The sequence below is a fragment of the Amblyraja radiata genome, chromosome 37 (genome assembly GCF_010909765.2).
Source record: "Amblyraja radiata isolate CabotCenter1 chromosome 37, sAmbRad1.1.pri, whole genome shotgun sequence".
NCBI lineage: Eukaryota > Metazoa > Chordata > Chondrichthyes > Rajiformes > Rajidae > Amblyraja > Amblyraja radiata.
The window spans coordinates 9,638,668-9,658,413 of NC_045992.1; the positions used below are offsets into that span (position 1 = coordinate 9,638,668).

The 19,746-nt window shown below is 39.0% G+C and overlaps 1 protein-coding gene across 9 annotated transcripts in view; it reads right to left on the bottom strand.

The window, feature by feature from the left end:
• Nucleotides 1-19,746, bottom strand: part of usp54 (ubiquitin specific peptidase 54) — an 89,006-nt gene that overhangs the window by 62,381 nt on the left and 6,879 nt on the right. The window lies entirely within an intron of this gene.

Sequence of the window (19,746 nt, forward strand, 5' to 3'; positions counted from 1 at the left end):
TTCCACTGATTGTCGCCGGAAGCTTATGTCCTTTTCAGGACGGACGATGACAGTGAGGCCAACATTTGCAACAAGATGGACACGAAAAGACCAACTGCATCATTGTAACGACTGTTCAGTTTCCTTCCATTGTTCGCTCAATGACTTCTCCCACATACATTTCCCAATCGACAACAAACTATTTGACAGCTAACACTATCAAAGCTGCTCTTGATGCAATCAATCATTATCGTATGGATGTTATCTAATGATTTGAATGAATTGAAGTAATATTGTAACTACCATATTTGAAAATCAGGAACCATTTTACCATTATAAAGTTAGGCTGATAATACAAATCTTAATTACCCCTTTCAAGTTAGATAAACACACAATATTTCACTCGGGACACAGTAACTAAAGCAGAGTTAAAACTAATGAAACAGGATTCTTTTTTTTTGGATTATCACAATTCAGATTAGAACAGCAGCACGGTAGTGCAGCAGTAGAGTACACTCTTATAGCGTCAGAGACCCGGGTTCGATCCTAACTATGTGTGCTGTTAGTACGTTCTCCCCTGACCGCATAGGTTTTCTCCGATTGCTCCAGTTTCCTCCCACATTCCAAAGACATACAGGTTTGTTAGTTAATTGGCTTCAGTAAAAATTGTAAATTGTCCTTAGTGTGTAGGATCGTGTTTGTGTATGGCGTAGTCGCTTGTAGAACGGACTCAATGGGCTGAAGGGCCTGCTTCCGCATTGTATCTCTAAACTAAACACAACACTTTATTCCGTCTTATTGAGTTACAAGATCACTCGATCTGCTCCCTATATTTCAATGATTCGAACACAATCCATTTGTTTATGTTTTATCCATCTTTGCAGCTATACTAAAAAAGTGTAGCCCTTTGTTTTCCAGATCAAGGATAGATATGCTTGAGTTACATATGCAATCCATAGACATCATCACATTGTTTGTTCTCTTCACTCCAGTTTCTCACAACTGACTTGTCAACCTAACTCTTGCTCTGAAATTATTCTGCACAGAATTGAAAGCAATTACCAGGAAGAAAATAAGGGAACAATTCCCCCGCTCTATGAATCTCCAGCTCCAGCCTCAAGAAGTATGGTACATCTAAATAAATTGAACAAATTGAGTTTTATCATTTCCAAATTTCCCTCCCAGTCTGAAGAAGCTTCCTGACCCGAAGCATCACCTATTCACCTATCCATATTCTCCAGAGACGCTGATTGACCCGCTGAATTACTCCAACACTTTCTGTTCTTTCCCTCCTAGCTATCTTCATTTACCTGGCTTGACTCCAAATTCTAAGATGAAGTTGCCTAACAAAGTTTGCAGTTTCAGTCTTGAAAGTTCCAATTAATACAAGGGGGAGGTGGGGAATTTCCAAATTTGTACTACCTCTTGCTGAAATCAAACTTCCTAATCTCATCCTCAGAATAATAGATCCAATGTTAAGGCTTTGTTTCCTTGTTCTGGTTTCTCCCCACAAGCGGAAACACTTACCAATGTCCATTCTAATAAATCCTTTCATTATTTGAAAAAGCTGTATTAGATCACCTCTCAACATTCTAAATTCATGAGAATACAAGCCGTATTAGTCACCTTCATTCACAAGTGAACCGTTAAGGCCCAGGATTATTCTCATAAATCAGTGCTGTATGACCTCCAAGGCCAACACATACTGTTATGTCCAAAGCAGTATTGCTCTTGGAATCTAACATTGTTAGGTTGGTGGGGGCACTGCGTGTCGGCTGCCCTACCAGCAGTGTGTTCGTTATTTCGACTTTTTTTTTGGTGCATCTAAATGTTAGTTTTGGTGTCTCTTGGTGCGTCTTGTGTGGGGAGTAGTGGGGGGGGGGGGACTGCTTTTGGTCGCCTCCTCAACGGAGAGGCGACTTTTTCCATGTCGCCTCCCTCGCGGCCTAATAGCTTGGATTGGAGCGGCCTTTCCCGGAGTCGTGCCTGGAGCTCAGCAGCGGGCACAGCGTGGACTTTTCGATCGTGGAGCGGGCGAACCCTGGCCGGGATCGCCCGAAACGAGTGCTCCGATCGCTGGCCTGGTGACTTTGACATCATGGGGTTGTGGTCTGCGGAGCTTGTAGCCACGGGAGCGGAGTGGACTTACCATCCGGAGTCTGGGATCCCTTGCCAGGGATCGCCAGAGAAGAGTTCCGACCGCCGGCCTGCGGCCTATAACATGCTGAAGCAACGGACTCTGGTAGGAAAGTGCCGATTCGGGCACTCCAAGTGTGCGGCGACTACGGAGTGTTCATAGCTCCGACCACGGATGAACAAAGGAAGAGGACTGACTGAACTTTCTTGCCTTCCACCACAGTGATGAATGTTTGTGTTCAATTCTATTGTGTATTGTGTGTACTTTTTAAGTGTATCGCTGCTGGCAAATTCATTTCACTGCACCTTCGGGTGCATGTGACGAATAAAATTGGCTTTGACTTTGACTTTGTATAATACAGATATAGCACTTTCGTTGTAATGAAGATGAACATAAAGTTCTGTGATTCATTAACATAATCACTTCGAATCACTAGACTGCCAGCATATTTAACGATTTAAATGATCACAGGCTTACACAGTTTCATATGAAACAGTGTAAGCCTGTGATCATTTAAATAATTCTAATAGTTGTGGTTTCCATGTCACACAATTACTTATTCCTCAGCCTAAAAAAAAAATTTAAAAAACATTGAAAATGTCAGTCAAGAGCTGGAAACATAAAAAGAAAATGCAATTTCTTCGCCCTTTTTTCCTCTAGCTTAACTATTTCAAAATCCAATATCCTGCACAGTTGCAGTGAAATTGCACACAGCAGCAAACCAACGTTTTTTGAGATCTGAGCAGCAAATTGCTGAAGTATGAACTATAGAATGCTGCAATTACACACTAAAAAATGTTTTAAATTATTAATAATTAATGAAGTCAAAAATTGTACTCTCCAGTGTACAGTAGGCCAAGTGGTATGTATTTTTTTCCCCCAAACCACCAGTATCTTCTGCAGTAGAACATGTAGTCATCAAATACAGTAACAGAGTCTCACATGTCATGCAATGGAATGCTTAGATGAATTTTAAAAATGTGGGTACATACAGACACGGTACCAAAAAGAGTGCAGTTTGTAAACAATGCTTTACTCATAATGTACCACTTAAACAAAGTGTAGCTCTGCTGTTTTCCCCTCCATGTTGTCGCCTGAAGGTCGATTAAAATGTTAATACTTGTGAAACAATTCTTAAGGATGCACCAAATGCTAAGATGAAATCACCTAGTTCTCATTAGTAATTTATATTGAGATTTCATATCTTAAACTTGAATTATACTACCAATTTTGGTTTGGTGCTATTGCAAACATACACATTCAAGCTTAATAATGCACAAAATACACCCGTTTACAGTGAAACTGCTTTGTCAGTTTCCAAATGAGTCATAGCAGCATCCAAGCCATACGTCTGCTTCAAGATGAAAGAACGACTTTTTAAAAAGTCAGACATAGTCAGTAATAGATAACTTGCGTGGGATTACTATCTCAACCACATCTCTCCCTCACAAACATCATCAGAAATAGGTTGCTCAATCAACTGATAATTGTAGGATAGTTTTGTGCAGTCATTTACATTGAAACAATAATTATCTTTCATATAATCCATCATACAGAATGTCCTGAGAGATAGCATATATGAATATGTGTTTTTTTCCCACACTCCCATTTATCTATGGTTATATTAATACTTTTCCCCTCTCTGTCTTCTTTTCTGAATGGAGGTTGTAACATCTGCAAAAAATCCTTACTTTAGATACAAACATGTAAAAAATAACATTCTTTACACATTCTAGTATACAGCCTTTTTGCAAAACACAATCTGTTCGAGTCATTTAGGTATACACTATACCCAAAGATCAATGATGAAATTCACCAGAGCATTCAATGATTCAGCAGAGTCTCTCGTCAATTGAGGAAAAGGGCATTTGATCAACAAGACCGCCGACTTTGCATAAAACCCGTGGCCGAGTGGACAACTGTATTCACTGCTCTCTTATCTGCTGGTGAGACCAGAACAACATGCAGAAGGCACTAAACAAATACCACCATTGTTATCTTCACATAATCCTCCAAATTTGTTGGAAGGGCAAATAAATCAACCTCGGTGTCCTCTTTCAAACCAACATTCTAATCATTTTGCCCCTTGTCAGCAAGGTTGAGATGGCCATGTAATTTGCATACTACACACCAGACTTTTGAAACAGATAGCTCTATCCTGAGCAAATTACTGGGTGGATAGAGAAAAAGATTTAAGAGAGTTATCAAGTATTCTTTGAAGGCATGCAACATCTCCATTGGTTCCTGGAAACTTCTGAATCATGACTGCTTAAAATGGAAAAGGGACACTCGAGATGATTTATAGAATCTCAAGAGCATGCATCAGGAACACACAGAAGTCCTGTGCATATCGTAGAGACTGCACATCATCTTACAAACCCAGGCACTTGCCTGTCCTATCAGCCATCTTTTGCCCAATCTTTAGAAGAGTCAACAATTCCTACATTGGTCTCATTCGTACCTCAGAACTCTCAATGCCAGAATGGAATTAAGTTATCCCTAATTCCATGTGAATGTCTAGAGGAAACATCCCAGAGCATTGCATGAACAACAATGTATTACTCCATTGTTCTGCTCCATATTTTTCCAACAAATACGAAATAAAATGACTGATCATTTTAATATCTATTGTTGGTGCTTTGTTATCTATGTAATGCTTACAGTTCGTACCCATAAAATAACAACATTTTATTTGTTAACAAGACATCCAAGTGCTGTTTTTAAACCAAGTCATAGATTACTGTAGTTTTCTATGCACAGTTAAGATGCTGTACCAATGGAAGCTGCGCTTTGTTTGTTGTGACTTTGTATACTTGCATTGTGCTTCATAAATGTGTCTCAAGGAAGTAAATTTCCAGTGACATTGTGCTTTTGAATTCTGCATTGCCCAAACTGGCAGGGCAAATTTCCATATGTTGTTGTGAGATCAATTTGCTGTCATCTACAAGTAAATACAGGAACACCAGCAATTGCTCCATCTCCATGTCCCAGCTTGAAATCTAATTGCAGTGTACTAAGAACTTCATTTACTAAATGCAGACACAACAGAGTACTTATGGAAAGCCAAGGTCATTATTTTCTTCCGGGTGAGATAACTGGATGAGAATTAGCAGTACAAACATTGACAGTGTGATTCTCCTTACCCTCGATTCAAAGGTAATTCAGGTACCCCAGTTGATCTTTTTGTACAATGTATCAAAATCATTTCACAATTATGGTTAACTGGTAAGATAGATTTCTTCCATATTATTATTTCAAGTGGGGCTTTGAGGACTGTGGTAACCAGGGGTCACAATGTGAGCCACAACAACAGCTATGTCAACTGGATGGTGTGGCAACTGGTGAAAAAAGGCTTGCGGATGCACCTTGTGGAAAATATAACCATATAACCATATAACAATTACAGCACGGAAACAGGCCATCTCGGCCCTACAAGTCCGTGCCGAACAATTTTTTTCCCTTAGTCCCACCTGCATGCACTCATACCATAACCCTCCATTCCCTTCTCATCCATATGCCTATCCAATTTATTCTTAAATGATACCAACGAACCTGCCGCCACCACTTCCACTGGAAGCTCATTCCACACCGCTACCACTCTCTGAGTAAAGAAGTTCCCCCTCATGTTACCCCTAAACTTCTGTCCCTTAATTCTGAAGTCATGTCCTCTCGTTTGAATCTTCCCTATTCTCAAAGGGAAAAGCTTGATCACATCAACTCTGTCTATCCCTCTCATCATTTTAAAGACCTCTATCAAGTCCCCCCTTAACCTTCTGCGCTCCAGAGAATAAAGACCTAACTTATTCAACCTATCTCTGTAACTTAGTTGTTGAAACCCAGGCAACATTCTAGTAAATCTCCTCTGTACTCTCTCTATTTTGTTGACATCCTTCCTATAATTGGGCGACCGGTGACTCTGCCGGGAAAACGGCCCTCGTTCTAGTTCCGCGTCCCTGTGTGGCACTGGTAGAGGCCGAAACTGGAAGAGCAGCAAGTCCGAGGGATTCATTTATATCTTTGAAGATTGCGGGAAGCCCTCACAATCCTCCCGTTGCGATAACTCAGGTCATTCAGGAAACTGAACCATTGGTTGAGAATTGTTTACGCAAGTGCAAGTTTACGGACGTGCAAGTGGCGCCATGAAGCGGTGAAGGCGCAGCATTGAGCTCACCGTTCCCACCGTTCAGATCAAACCTTATACTCACTGTTATCACCGGGCAGGAAGGACACCACCATGGTTCAAAAGCAGCTATCTTTCTACAACTATCAGGTTCTTAACCAATCTGCACAGACCTAATCCTATCTCTACAATCAAGCACTGTGATCCACCTCTTGACTACTGCAGACATTTTTTCTAATTACAGTTTTGCATTGATGTCTTATTTTTTATTTGCATAGTCTTCTTTATTTTTTAGAAATTGTATGCGTAATGTATAATTTATGTATAATTTGTTTTGGTGTGTTTGTCTGAGTCTACATGCCTGTAATGCTGCAAGATTTTTTATTATCTCTCATCATACTTGTTTGTGCATGACAATAAACCCGACTAGACCCAAGTTGACAATTGTGAACCTCAAGATATTTAATTGTGCAAAGGCCATTATAATGAAATATATTGTCAACACTTAATTTTTACAAAACAGCTTCACTCAGCATTCACCAAACCAGCTGCAACACCCAGAAATCTTAGCCGATTTGCATTTCTTTGCCCAGAATCTTAACAAGGAGCCTATCTATCCAATCTTACCAGCAATCATGAGCTGAAATTATTATCTTATAGTTCAATTGTATCTTCACTAACCAAAATTGTGAAGGATTTTGAACGTAAATTTTGTTTTCTCCCTGTGGATTGACTGTTATTTAAAGCCTTAGCAGGTGCTGCAATAACATTACTGTAAATTACAATTAACTGATGATTTTGGTCAATAAGCTTAATATGTCGAACAATAAAAATAAGCTCTCTGGACAAATCCTTGATGAGTGATTATCTGTCACCAGCCTTAGATTTTTACCCATCTCATTAGCAGTCAAAAACCAAATGGAACAAGACATGATTTAATGTCAGATTTTAAATGAGTTAAATCTGGTAAATATTAATATTTTCCAACAATTAAAATGACTTGCAAAAAAAAACCCATTTTCACATCACTGAATCATCTTTTCAATTTTATCAACCATTATATATGTTAGATATTTTATTTGATTGTGCTTTTTTTAAGATGAAATTAGTGAATAAATGAGATAAGGCACCAGCATTGCATCCGTATAGAAATGGAGAATAGAAACAAGGTAATTAAGTCCACAGTTATTCAGCCCCATGATATTTAAAATTAAAACAAATAGAGCTTGAAATATAATAAGACAGCAGATCAGGGTGAGAGAACTCTGCCTTAATACTTCAGATCAATGACCTCCCATTGGAAATGGAGGATTTTTTGTTATCATTTCATGAGAAAGGCAGGAACACAAGACAAATACAAAGGGGAATGTTTGCAATAGGTGGGAAGCTACAAGGTGATGGCTGTGAGGGGTGTTAGAACAGGGAGACGCAGGACAATAATGTTTAATTTTGCTTGGTACATTGTTATATTAATCAAATATGACAAAATGCAATAGTTTAAATACATTTTTACCAAGCAGAATAATGCAAATCACAGTGAGAAATAAATTTTCCTGAGTCAATACAAATGTTCTTCGTAGCTTCAGTTTGTGTATGCTTTATATTTAATAAGCCAAATATTTACAGTGTATGTTCTAGTATATAAAAATCTAATATTGGACAGACTGGATCATTGTATTGCCCAATGGAATATACTGGCCATAACTTTGTTCCAAATGACTAAGTTTCTGCACAACACACACAGTTGCCACAGAAACAAACATACAAAGCCAAAGCATATGATTAGTGGAGGCACTTGCCCCTGACACCCATCAATCCACACTTCTCAAAGAAATTACATAGCAGCCATTAAAGGATATTCAGGTCGAAGTTATTCAAAGAGAACAAATCGATCACAGCAAAATACGCAGCATAAAATTGTTAAGAATCTAGGGAAAGATGATGAGGCCCATTATGAATTGCCGTTTTAATTCTTTTCAAGAATTTGATTCATGCAAAAATAAGTTTATTGCGCAAGACTATTCTGACAGTATTCATAACCCAAAGGGAAAATATATTTAAAAAGTACTCAACATTGATGATTTTACAAAGCAAACTGCCTACCTATAGCCACACTAAATTGAGGCATTTTGAGGTGCTGTAATGCAATTTACTTAAAAATATGGTCATTTTCTCATTACGGTGCAGATGCATTTCATCAGCTACAATTCTCTACAATTCAACAACTTGCTGTCGCAATGACAGAATAACCAAATGAGTTAGAATTACATTGCAACACCTCTATGAAGTAGGTATAATAGAAGAGGTTGGTTCAATAGACCGACCGTGTTTGGGAGAAGCTGTTCTTAGGTCTGTTTGTCCAAGCTTTCAAACTTTTGTATCTTCTACCAGAAGTAGAAAAGAGAAAACTAAATAAGCCAAGGTAACAGGCATCCTTGACTTCCATCTTTCTGGTCCAATGCAATGTAAAGATAGTCTGGAAGATATGAAATGCTGATGCCTGTGATGGACTGGGCTCTGCTCTTCAATCTCTGTAGGTTGTGGTGGTCAAAAGCAGAGCAGTTGCCATACAAGGTTGAGATCTTTCCTTTCAGAATACTTTCTATAGCGCTTTCTGCAGAAGTTGGAGACATTTCATGTTCAAGCCAAATCATATCAGATGCCTATGAAAATAAATAACAAGCGCCTCTTGATCACGACATTAGTGTGAAAGGACCAGGTTAGGAACTTGAAGCTGTTGACTATCTCTGCAGTACCTCCATTGATAAAGACAGGGTCTGTTTGTCCAAGCGTTCACCCCCTTTCTTTAAGCCAACAATTAACTCTTTCATCTTGCTATTGTTAAGAGCTAAGTTATTGTCTGACACAATGACAAGGCTCCCTATTTCTTTCCTGTATTCCATCTTCAAAGTCTTCGTCATCCATAACAGCGGTCTCTTTGGCAAACTTGAAGATCGACTTGATACTGTATTTGGCCACACAATCACGGGTAGAGAGATTAGAGCAAGGGACTGAACACAAAACCCCGAGTCGCACCAGTGTTGCGGGATAGGCTGCAGGAAATGTGATGGCCAATGCTAACCAACCGAGGCCTGCCTCTGAAGAAGTCCAGAAGCCAGATGGAAGACCAAGGCAAAGACTAGGAGTTTAAGAGAAGAGCTTATTCAGTATTATGGTGATGCTGAGCTGTCGTCAATGAATATCATCCTGACACTTACAACTGAGAAAGAAAAGAAATCAGACACAATAGAAGACTTAATTTTTCTGTCATTTGCTTCTGAATGTCAATTAAGTTTAAACCCTGCAGAAGATGGATCACAAACTATTTTAAATAATTTATTTTCTCCGATCCAAAAGGACAAAACTAACTAAATTTCATACCAAAAATATTAATCGCTCAAATAGAATTGAGACGTTGCTCAGCCCATCATTTTCTAAATATGGAAGTAATCCGCCAATGGCAAGAGATAAAACGGATAAAGACAGCACATTCCAGAAATAAATTACATAGGCAACCTTGTAGGTTTTTATTGTGTTTGAATAAACATGTTAAAAGATCTCTCACTTAAACATCTTCCGTGAATTTGGCCAATTTAAACATAATTCTCAAAATCAAGATTCCATAGTACAGCATAACAAATTTACTGAAATTTTAACAATCTGGCATGAATAGATCACCAAAGTAGTATTTCTGGTAAAAGGAAGTTGACTCTCTGGTGCAGAAAATTAGTTAGGTGTCATATATACTCACAGTGTGATTCAAGATGAATTTGTCACCACATTTGACTTATGCCAAACAGAGCGCAAGAGTGTTAACAGACCATGAGAATGTTAACAGGGCCAAAAAATGTCAACAGTTGGAAAATGTTAACAAAGACTGAAAATGTTAACAAAGACAAAAAATGTTAACAGAAACCAAAAAAAATTAAGAGACAGAAAATGTTTACAGTGACTTAATCCAAAATAAAAAACGTTTTCTTAAAAACCACTGATCCAAAGCATGCGTTGGAAAACACAAAATAACGTGAACACATTAACATATTTTAAAGCTCTAAACTGATCACCAAGTGGTAACATTAAGCCACATTTTATATGATATTTTTATCAATCATTATGTAAATAATTACCAAAACAATAATGATCTTTTCCTTTATCCATATCACTGCTTCCCACAATGTTATCAAATTACAATTGCATCAAAAGCTCAAAGCAAACATTTCAAATTGGACATTATAAATAACTCAGTTGAAAACAAGGACCTGGAAAAATTCCACAGCTCTATTTAGAAAACAAAATGCAAAGTCATATTAACACAACTAGGTAAAAATATGTAATGAATAATAATATAATAAATTATCAGTTATATTGGGTCACAGGACCACAATATTGCAGGCCAAATTTAGTTGTTCAACCCTTAAAAGCTCTTCGTAGTTCAATGCTGTGGTAGTGTTATGGTTAGGATTGTACGGCATGGTTCAATAACTTGATGGTTGATGGGAAGAAGCTAATCTTGAACCTAAAGGTAAAAACTCTCAGGCTTCTGTGTCTATTTCCCGAAGATAGTTGCAAGAATGTCATTGTTCCATTCCCAGTGCATATGACAATTAAACACTCTTGAGTGTTATATAAAGAGTTCTTTATATAATGTGAGATCTCCATTCCCTTACTCCCAATAACTATTTCTTCAGTCTAATCAATGTTGGGCGAGTTGAAATTATTAACCTTCTATTTTTTTTTATAATTTGTCCAAATGTCTTCCTCCACATCTCTTCCACTACCTGTAGAATCAAATCTTTGTTTTATTTTCTCTCCAAGTGGATTCTATTTTGATTTCCTTATGGCCATCTCTTTTTTTACTACTGTCGCATTGTCCAACTGTATGTTCATCATACATTTTCTCCATCTCCCTTATTTTATTGCTGATACTAATCATTGCCATTCAGATAATTTAATTCATTTTCAATTGAATTTCTTTATTAAATATGCCTTTTTTGGCTGCTGCTCCATACGGTTAATTTATCATTTGCTGTCGTCTCTTGATTTCCTTCTTACATGTTTACACCAAGATTTTATGAAAGGGTACTTTCTGTATTAGTCAATATTGTGCTTCTCAAACAGATTGAAAAATTACATTTCAATTAGCTACTTTAACAGATGGTGATACTACACTTTGATAAATTAATCAGTAAAAACATCAGTTTTGCGAGATTTCAGCTAGAAACTGTTATACAATTCTATAAACAGACCCAACTTTCTTTTAATTATCCCATTCACTTCTCACCTTCACAGCAGTGCAGCAGCAGGCACCGAATGGTACGCATCCAATATGGCATGCACTGGTGTAAAAAAACTTCCTGCAATCTAAAAGATCATTATTTCAAAGTAGGCACAAAAAGATGGATTAACTCAGCAAGACAGGCAGCATCTTTGGAGAGAAGGAATGGGTGACGTTTGGGTCAAGACCCTTCTTCAGACCCCAAACTCAACCCAAAACGTCACCCATTCCTTCTCTCTAGAGATGCTGCCTGTCCCGCTGAGTTACTCCAGCATTTTGTGTCTATCTTCGATTTAAACCAACATCTGTAGTTCTTTCCTACACATTATTTCAAAGTAGCTTAGAGGAGAAAAAAAAGTTTTTGGATGTATGGCTGGTAATCATCATATCATTTCAAGCTACTTCAAAAATACACATTTTTGTTAATGTAAAATACATCGGGATATGTATAGTGCCCTCCATAATGTTTGGGACTTTATTTATATTTATCATTTATTAATTTGCCTCTGTACTCCACAATTTGAGATATATAATAGAAAAAAATCACATGTGGTTAAAGTGCAATTTGTCAGATTTTATTAAAGGGTATCTGTTCACTTACCCAATCTATTACCCTCACCCTTTGAGAGGTGATCTTATACACCTCTATAAGTTCACCCTTCATTGTATTGCACTCCAAGGAATAAAGTCCTAGCCTGCCTAACCTCTCTCTGTAGCACAGGCTCTCAAGTTCTGTCAACATCCTCAAAATTTGAAGGATACATTGCTTGGTTAGATATCTAGGAATTAGAAACCATTTTCTCCAAATCTGTACTGATTTCTTCCATCATAACCTTTGTTATGTTCTTTGATGAGATCTAGGAAGATCAATGTTTATTGCATTTCTTGTTTATTCTTAATTGGTCTCAGCAGTGGTGAAATGCCTCTTTGTACTGACACATAACCCTTATGCAAGGTTATAGTACCAGTAGGGCAGGAATTCCTGGATTTTTAATAATTATTTACTATAATTGCCTCTGTACTGGAAACACCCATTTGCAACTATGCAATTCACACAATTAAATAATTCTCAAAGAAGAAAATGTGGTTCATTATTGATTTCAAAATACTTTAATATTCCTTTAACTTTAAAGGGAAATCTCAGTTACAGAAACTTTCATCAAAATTCCCATCTACTTCATTAGAAACATTTGAACTATCTTTAATCGGACTTTATCTTGCACTAAATGTTGTACTCTTTATCCTTTATCTGTACACTGCGGATGACTTGATTGTAATTATATAGTCTTTTCTTCAACTGGAATACATGCCACAAAAGCTTTATACTATACCTCGGTACACGTGACAATAACAAACCATTTTAATTTTCATCAAATTCCAACTTACCAAATATGATTCAAGGTTAGCTAGAAATATTGCATCGGAGACTCAGCAAAATAAATAAAATCTGTGAATTACTTAAGATTATTTTTCAAAATTGGAAAACTCAGGTCAAATTTATCCAACTGATTAAATATAGGTGCTATCTTTCATAATTACAAAGAATGCCATCTTCCGATCAACTGACATTCATAATCTTGCAGCAGCAAATTTGCACCAAATCATAAACATTCTCATCAATTTACAGAAATATGTTTCAAATAATTCTAGATGATCTTTTTACTTTGGTTCCTTCACATGCGAATCCACAGCAAATGACATTTATAGAAGTGAACGTTTGTTCAGAATTAATGCAACCTTGAACTGTTTTCATTTGTCTTTCAATGAAAATTATCCCTGCTGACTAATGGTTATATTACTGCATTAGCTAAACGCCAATAAATCATTTGTTACAGATTTTAATGCTGCAACAGTAATCCCAATTTATTTTTTGCGGAATTGGTCTTGCATAAAGTATTATATAAACTTCCTCTTCAAAACACCAATTTTCCTCCGAGTGGTACCAATGAGAAATATTTTCTCCTTCAACGGCAATTTAAATTGCTAACTCTTCATCGCTGACTCGCTGAGTAGTTTTTTCCAACTCGCCCTATCAAAAGTTATAATTTTAAAACTATCATATCCTTTTATAACTAGAAATAATTGCAGTATTCAGTATCTTGCAATAGCATAGTTTATCACCCTTGATGGCATCCTCATCAATTCCACTTTAATGCCCCCTCCATAGCAGGATTCCCAAAAGTGAACAGAACTCTCTGATCTAGGTATCAGCTCGTAAAATAGTACAGGTATCATAAACTTGCTGCTCCGTCTACATTTAGTCATTAATTTACAAAATATACAAAAAGATGGCTACATTTTTAAAAGCACTCAGTGAATGAGGTCGCACTATTTCTACTTCACTTTTATATTCTTTGTTTGCTCAAAAAATGCATTATCTCACACTACTCCATGTTAAATTAAACCCTACCTATTTCATGTCAAAGTTTTTACAATTTGCCTTAATAAATATTCATTGTATTATTCATAAATACCTAAGTACAATTTTGATAAGAGAAGCTGACCCAGGCATCAATTTGTGGTGCATACCACTTCCAATATTCTTTCCAAAGGGAGGAACGAAGACAATTATTTGAAACCAAATAATTCCACAAAAAAGCAAAGGAAACATTAGAAAAGATCGCAAGACCAGTATGTCCACCACATACTACATGGAAAACACCAACATAGAACATTACCAAGTCAACACAAGAAATAATACACAATTAACAAAGGCATTTATTTTCATCAGAATATTTTTCATTTCAATTTCCTTTGTTGTTGCATGGGTTGCATTTACTATAAAATCTAGTCCAGTCTTTTCAGCGCTACATATTTAATCAAATCATTACAATACTCACCAAGAATTATCACTTCTTGAAAAATAACCAACATACGCAGAATTCAGAACATTACAACCTTGCTACAATAAACGTATACTATTTTTGAATCATCTCTGGGGATATTCCACAGAACATTCACTGAAGGGAACCTTCTTCTACTATGGAAGGTACTTATCGAAACACCATTTATCTAAACCGGCTGCACTTCTCAGCCTGTCTTTTGCACTTAATGATTTCCTCAAACTGTGCATCAGTCTCCATGCTAAATTAGTTCTGTTTGCACTCCAGTTATTCTCAAAAACTGCTGCCAATGTGGTTTCTCGTATACCTTTCATTTCCACTTGCTTTTTAAACATGAGATCTCGGTGCAACGGTTCTCAAACTGCTGACCGAGCATCACTTTTTTTTAAGATTGTATTTTGTTTTCCTGCTTGTAAGACAACAAACAAGTAAAATTCCCAAAATACATAATCTCAAAATCTGATGCAGCCTAACCTGCTGAATTACTCCTTTTCTGTAAACCAGCATCTGCAGTTCATTGTTTCTACATCTCTCCTCTTACTCCTTGATGTTTTACTTTCACTGCATTCTGTATTTTACTTTGTGGCATGTCTGGAACATTGACTTCCATCCCCAGATCTGTCTCAATTACGCCAAATTCTCCTGGAACTTGTTTCTGCTTGGCCCCTCCACCCCCCCCCCCCCCCCCCCCCCCTCCACCCCCCCCCCCCCTCCACCCCCCCCCTCCACGCTCTACCAACTACTCCAAAATCATTCTAGAAAGTCAAAACATTTTGAGATCGCTTCTCTATACTATATCCTACTAGGAGAACCAAGGAGCTGCAGATGTCCGTTTACCAAGGAAAAACACAAAATGCTGGAGTAACTAAGCAGGCGAGGCAGCATCCCTGGAGAACATGGATAGGAGACATTTTGGTCAGGACCCTTCTTCAGACTATTTGCAGAGGTTGATACATGTCTCCTACTCTTAAATGTATTTACATTTAGTTTATCTATTTCTCCACTTACCGATAACAATGGAGTAAGTTGATGAATTTCTTCCTCACCAACCAGATAACATTCTTCAAATGCTTCTAAAACTCTAAGATTCATTTTTACACCCAACAAAACGTGTTCTAGCCATGAACTGTTATTTCCATTTTTGCTCCCGTATTCACTACCAGTTCAACACATTAGAGCTAACATTTGGTCTCTGAAGCACATTTCCATCAAATTACTGATCGCCAATTTATTTTCCTGGCTTCCATGCTAAGTGATACTCCACGCAGAATTTGAATATCTCCCAGCTCTAAAGCACAAAAACTCTCCATAGCTTTCATTCCATCTTCAACCATTTCCCCTCAAAATGTCACAAATATATATTAAGGACACTGTAAGGAATTGGAGGCTAATGATGAGTTTAGGAGTGGCCGAAAGTGAACACAGTGTGAAACACATGGTATTAAATATAAATGGATAGCATTTAAAGCTCAGCTTTTGGGTCAAATAGGAAAATACAAGTGCATCAGGTCAGGTTCATGAAGTCTAAAAGCAAAAAGAAAAAAATTGCAAATACAGGTGCACAACCTTTTATCCGAAATTCCAAATAACGAAAAGCTCCGAATAGTGGACATTTTTTCGGTCCTTGAAGAAAGGTCCTTGAAGACGTTCACCGAGGGCGGCCCGCAGAGGTGACAGCGGAACCTCCGGTCGGTCCTCGAAGAAAGGGGAACTAAATCCCCATTCATAAAAGAGAAGGTGAGGGTATATTGCGCGGGAGGGTTAATAATTGACAATCTGCTGCTGCCTGCCCGCTGAGTTAAAAAGTTCCCACGGTAGACTCACGATACACAGTGTATCGTGAGTCTTGCGTGGGAACTTTTTAACGCAGCGGGCAGGCAGCAGCAGATTGTCGCTCCCTTCAGTTTCACCTCACCTACACCCCTCTGCTTCCCGGCCATGTGTGTGACCCCTTCCCTCCCCTCTCCAGTTCCCCGCCCATTGCACCGGCGCGGGGGCTTTGCACTGTCTTCACGTCGGCGATGCCAGCAGGTCAGTGCCAGTCACCGGAGACGTCAGGACCAACGGGACACCGACCCCCAGGCCCACTGCAAGCACGGAGATCCCAGAGACCCACAGCCAGCAACAGCCCAGCCCCGTTCCAACTCCAGAGGAAAACTGCAAACTGGCCGGAGACGTCAGGACCACCAGAAGCCGCTCCCCGATGGGCCGCTATGGCGACAAGTGGCAGTTCGCCCACAGCCCGAGCTGCGCCCCCTCATCGGGACACCGACCCCCAGGCCCACTGCAAGCACGGAGATCCCAGATCAGCAACTCCAGCCCAGCCCCGCTCCGACTCCAGAGGAACACGCTCCCCGTAGGGGCAGAAGCTGATGGTGTGCAAGGTACGTCTTGTTCTTGGGGTCGTGCAGCTCGGGCTGTGGGCGAACTGCCACTTGTCGCCATAGCGGCCCATCGGGGAGCGGATTCCTCTGGAGTTGGAGGGGGAGGGGGGTATTGTGCTGTTTAATCGCCCCCTGCTATCCCAGGGACAGGGAGACACAGCGGCTTTTGAGAATGGTGAGCAATCACTTCCAAAGTTCTGCCCACACAGTCAGTACACCTCTCCTACACTTGTCTCCCGCACTAAGATCATCTCGCAGAGAATGATCCCAGCCTAACCCTTCCTATTCTCTCCTATTCTGCAAGAAAAAACTACATTGAAGACTCAAAGTCGCGATCGAGTAACTGCCGGGATCGAGGCGCAAACTCGCGACCTTGCGGATATGAGCCAAGCACTCTACCACTGAGCCAGCCGTTAAAATCTACGCTAAAAATCTTCCATTCCGAAAGCCGAAAAATTCCGAATTACGAAAAGTGTCTGGTCCCAAGGCTTTCGGATAAAAGGTTGTGCACCTGTACTGGATTTCTGAAATAAAAGAAGAAAATGCTGAAGATGCTGACAACATCTATAAGGTGAGATACATAATTAATCTGAAATGTTAACTTTCCTGCTTTGGATATATGAAAAATAAGGTCAGTTCTTCAGTAAACTCTATCTGGGAAACCTACAAACATTCCTCTGCATTCACATTGAATTTTGTCCAAAAGCCTGGTTGATTCAACTCGTGACAAAATCTCACCAATTTTAAACGGGATCCAATAATCAAGCATGCATAAAGAAAATTAAACATTCCCATTCATGCCATATTAAATCCTTTGCTTGGATTCTGCAGGAATGACTTTTGGCCATAACTCATGCCAGCAAAGCAGCAGGGCTGCTTTCCCTATTCATCATTTAAGCCATAAACATGTCACTCAGACTGTTCTAAAAGTCAAGAAAGATACAACTCTACTTTTTAAACTTCATATCATATTTTGCCAAAAATAGAAGTGAGTGGCTTTCAGCCATTAATGATGGTGGATTAACGGCCATGGTTGTGTAGAGAAGTTAAAGAGAGCCACACACTCTTTTCAGACTCTACACACCCTTTAGTTCACACACTATCGCGTGGTTACTGTTCAATAATTCTTCCTGGACTCTACCACTATATAAAAGGGCACTGGCCAAGCCAATCTCAATAAAGCTAACAATAAAAACATTTCATATATATACTTTTAGCAGCACGTGAACATACATTTAAATTTAGCTGGATAAACCTTAACTTTTGGTGTTTTAAATATATTTTTAATGGAATATGCATAATAAAAGGCACATGAAATGGTTCTGTGATTAGTCATCATGCAAACTAAATCAATGTTCGAAGCAGAATTTCTTTTAAATAAATTATATCCTGAAACTGCACAAAAAAAATACAGCTCACTTTCATATTCATGATTTTTTTTTTAAAAAGGAAATTACAATTAATTACCTTTAAGTTATTTATAAATATTTAAATAAGTTATGCTGGATTCCATTCTCCTATAACAGAATTGCACTACTTTTTCAGCATGAGTTATTATTGATTTATTGTGTTTTACAAACATAAACAACTGACTGTGAAGTTTGAGCTGGCCATATGCCATGTGCTAACACAGGCTTTAGATGGGGGAAAATATATTCATGTACCTAATAGTTGGTTGAGAAGATACATGCATAAACTAAATTCTTACTAGTATTTCAAATAGTTTTGATTTAATAATGATAAAATAGTGAAATAGTTCTTCATTGGTTGCCACTTCAATTATTTTGACTTTATAGTAAAACATTCTACATGTTTTCTATATTATGTAACAGAACAATCTTGAGCAAATTAAATTGACAGGAGCATGATACTTGTGAAAATGTTGCTTCCATTCAGCTAACTAGAGATAATTTACTGTACCCCATTAACTTGTCAGAGGAACCCAGAGCTCCCAGGAAACAGGTGCAAACTCCAAGTTGACCCAAGGTCAGAATCGAACCCAAGTCACTGGCGATGTGTGGTAACAGCACTACGGCTGCACCAACACGCTGCACTTAGCGCTGTTGCAACACAACACGACTCAAATTGTCCGTCAAATGCCAACATAAATAATTGTTATCAAGTTGCAGTACTCAAGTCCTGTGCTACGCAGCTAGCTCCAGTGCTCACTACATTATTCAACCTCTCCCTGGACAAGTCCGTGGTCCCTGCCTGCTTCAAAAAATCTATCATTGTACCGGTACCTAAAAATGCCTCCCCAGCCTGTCTGAATGACTACCGTCCAGTGGCCCTTACCTCAGTAGTCATGAAATGCTTTGAGAGGCTGGTGAAGAAACACACCTGCGCCTTCCTCCCTCGGAACATGGACCCGTTGCAGTTCGCATACCGTCCGAACAGATCCACGGACGATGCGGTCTCCCAGGTCTTGCACACCGCTCTCTCCCATCTGGACAGCCAGAAGGGGGGCTACGTGAGGATGCTGTTCATAGACTACAGTTCAGCCTTCAACACGATAGTCCCCACCAGACTGGCCGGGAAGCTAATGGAATTGGGGCTCAACACCTCCCTGTGTGCCTGGGTCCTGGACTTTCTCACCGCCAGGCCCCAGGTAGTCAAGATGGGAGGGAATACATCGAAGTCCCTCACCCTGAGCACAGGATCACCCCAGGGTTGCGTCCTCAGCCCCCTATTGTACTCCCTGTACACACATGACTGTGTGGTTAGGTTCAGCTCCAGCTCAATAATTAAGTTTGCTGATGACACTGTGGTGGTGGGCCTGATCTCAGACAACTATGAGAAGGCCTACCGGGAGGAGGTGGCTGATCTAGCACTCTGGTGCCAGGATAACAGCCTCCTCTTGAACATCAAAAAAACGAAGGAGCTGATCATGGACTTTAGGAGGGCACATCATCCGAGGTCGTACACTCCATTGAGGATAAATGGGGATCCTGTGGATAGGGTGAACTGTTTTAAATATCTGGGAGTCCACATCTCCGAGGATATGACAT